Below are 3,095 nucleotides of genomic sequence, written 5' to 3' on the forward strand. Positions count from 1 at the left end.
AAAGCTCCTAGACCGGGGGAGTCACGTGACGCATAGGCAGCCAATGGCATTGCACCCATGCATTGTCTATGGACAAATATAAATGTCGATTATAAAAAAAAACCATAACAGATATCAAGATGATTTTTGCAACATTAGTAGCTGAACGTCTCACGGGTTGAATAAAGTTGAAATGGCACTTCTAGCCCAAGGTATGCCAGAGATATTAAGCTTCCAATTTTGCCCAATTCATTTCCAATGGGGAAATTTCTGTAAAAAAAGCTGAATAGCTTAAAAAGTATAAAAGTTATAAAAAAGTTGTGTACAAGCACACATGTCCTTAAGGAGATACACAGTTTGATACCTCAGTGGCCCTTCTAGGTGAAAGTATGCTGCACCAATTAGATGCTGACGAACAGTGGTAGAAACCAGAATAATAATAAAGAACTGGATAACATGGTGTGGATGCATACGCATCCACACAACTAGAAAAATGCATTTTTTGAAGAAAATGTGTATGGAAGCTGACTGCTGAATCATCGCCCTGAAAATGCTGAAACTTTTGACATCTGAATGGTTTTGCTAGCTGAAAGTATGCTGAGGTAGAATTTTCCCACAAATTTGAATGTGGCAGTATTTTCAAAATAAAGCTAAATACCTTGAGTATGAAGTTTAGAAAAATTCTGAAGAAAAGCATGAATGTCCTTGAAGAGCTGAACATTTTGATACCTGAAATAGCTGAATGTATGTAGAAGTAAAATTTTCCCATTCATTTGAATGGGGCAAGATTTTCAGAATAAAGCTAAATACTTAAAATGTATGAAGATTTGAAAAGTTCTGAATAGCAGAATGAATGTCCTTGAGGAACTGAACATTTTGATAGCTGAAATAGCTGAAAGTATGCTGAAGTAGAATTTTCCCATTCATTTGAATGGGGCATGATTTTCAAAATGAAGCTGAATATTTAAAATGTATTAAGTTTAGAAAACTTCTGAATTGTAGTATGAATGTCCTTGAAGAGCTGAACATTTTGATTGCTGAAATAATGCCGAAGTTGAATTTTTCCATTCATTTGAATGGGGCATGATTTTCAAAATAAAGCTGAATATTTAAAATGTATGAAGTTTAGAACACTTCTGAATGGTAGTATGAATGTCCTTGAAGAGCTGAACATTTTGATAGCTGAAATAGCTGAAAGTTTGCTGAAGTAGAATTTTCCCATTCATTTGAATGGGGCATGATTTTCAAAATAAAGCTAAATATTGAAAATGTATGAAGTTTTGAAAAGTTCTGAATAGTAGTATGAATGTCCTTGAAGAGCTGAACATTTTGATAGCTGAAAGTATGCTGAAGTAGAATTTTCCCATTCATTTGAATGGGGCAAGATTTTCAAAATATAGCTAAATATTTAAAATGTATGAAGTTTAGGAAACGTCTGAATAGTAGTATGAATGTTGTTGGACTGAACTGTCCTGCGTGTTCTTTTATGAAGAATGATCAAAGTCAAATCTTTCTTCAAGATATTTATTACAATATTCAAGAAAAGCAATACAGAGCTCTGGGTTCCATCTATCTGAAGCCCTATCCACACTACAGAAGTATGGTTCACAGCTTCTTCAGGAAGGAGGAACCCCTAATCTCCTCAGCCCAGTCCTTATATACAATCTTTGAATGTGCAATGTAGGTAGATCTGACATCAGCCATGTTGTCCTTTAACCTCATTCCTTGGTTGGTTTGCTGACCTCGTTCTGACCCCTCATTGGTGTTCTTGTTGTCAGGCAGATTGGATCTGTGAAATTCTGAGAACAACATCCTGACCTTAAACCAGACATGATACAGCCTTCACAGTTAGTCATTGTCTGCAGTTTACTGACAGCACCTCTGACTCTGCAAGTGGCAATAACAGATATCAAGATGATTTTTGCAACATTAGTAGCTGAACGTCTCACGGGTTGAATAAAGTTGAAATGGCACTTCTAGCCCAAGGTATGCCAGAGATATTAAGCTTCCAATTTTGCCCAATTCATTTCCAATGGGGAAATTTCTGTAAAAAAAGCTGAATAGCTTAAAAAGTATAAAAGTTATAAAAAAGTTGTGTACAAGCACACATGTCCTTAAGGAGATACACAGTTTGATACCTCAGTGGCCCTTCTAGGTGAAAGTATGCTGCACCAATTAGATGCTGACGAACAGTGGTAGAAACCAGAATAATAATAAAGAACTGGATAACATGGTGTGGATGCATACGCATCCACACAACTAGAAAAATGCATTTTTTGAAGAAAATGTGTATGGAAGCTGACTGCTGAATCATCGCCCTGAAAATGCTGAAACTTTTGACATCTGAATGGTTTTGCTAGCTGAAAGTATGCTGAGGTAGAATTTTCCCACAAATTTGAATGTGGCAGTATTTTCAAAATAAAGCTAAATACCTTGAGTATGAAGTTTAGAAAAATTCTGAAGAAAAGCATGAATGTCCTTGAAGAGCTGAACATTTTGATACCTGAAATAGCTGAATGTATGTAGAAGTAAAATTTTCCCATTCATTTGAATGGGGCAAGATTTTCAGAATAAAGCTAAATACTTAAAATGTATGAAGATTTGAAAAGTTCTGAATAGCAGAATGAATGTCCTTGAGGAACTGAACATTTTGATAGCTGAAATAGCTGAAAGTATGCTGAAGTAGAATTTTCCCATTCATTTGAATGGGGCATGATTTTCAAAATGAAGCTGAATATTTAAAATGTATTAAGTTTAGAAAACTTCTGAATTGTAGTATGAATGTCCTTGAAGAGCTGAACATTTTGATTGCTGAAATAATGCCGAAGTTGAATTTTTCCATTCATTTGAATGGGGCATGATTTTCAAAATAAAGCTGAATATTTAAAATGTATGAAGTTTAGAACACTTCTGAATGGTAGTATGAATGTCCTTGAAGAGCTGAACATTTTGATAGCTGAAATAGCTGAAAGTTTGCTGAAGTAGAATTTTCCCATTCATTTGAATGGGGCATGATTTTCAAAATAAAGCTAAATATTGAAAATGTATGAAGTTTTGAAAAGTTCTGAATAGTAGTATGAATGTCCTTGAAGAGCTGAACATTTTGATAGCTGAAA

General features: G+C 34.8%; 1 protein-coding gene across 3 annotated transcripts in view; it reads left to right on the forward strand.

The window, feature by feature from the left end:
* The window catches only part of LOC109972471 (integrin beta-1-like), a 52,202-nt gene that overhangs the window by 18,092 nt on the left and 31,015 nt on the right, over positions 1 to 3,095 (forward strand). The window lies entirely within an intron of this gene.

This window comes from Monopterus albus, unplaced genomic scaffold, assembly GCF_001952655.1.
Source record: "Monopterus albus unplaced genomic scaffold, M_albus_1.0 scaffold258.1, whole genome shotgun sequence".
Taxonomy (NCBI): domain Eukaryota; kingdom Metazoa; phylum Chordata; class Actinopteri; order Synbranchiformes; family Synbranchidae; genus Monopterus; species Monopterus albus.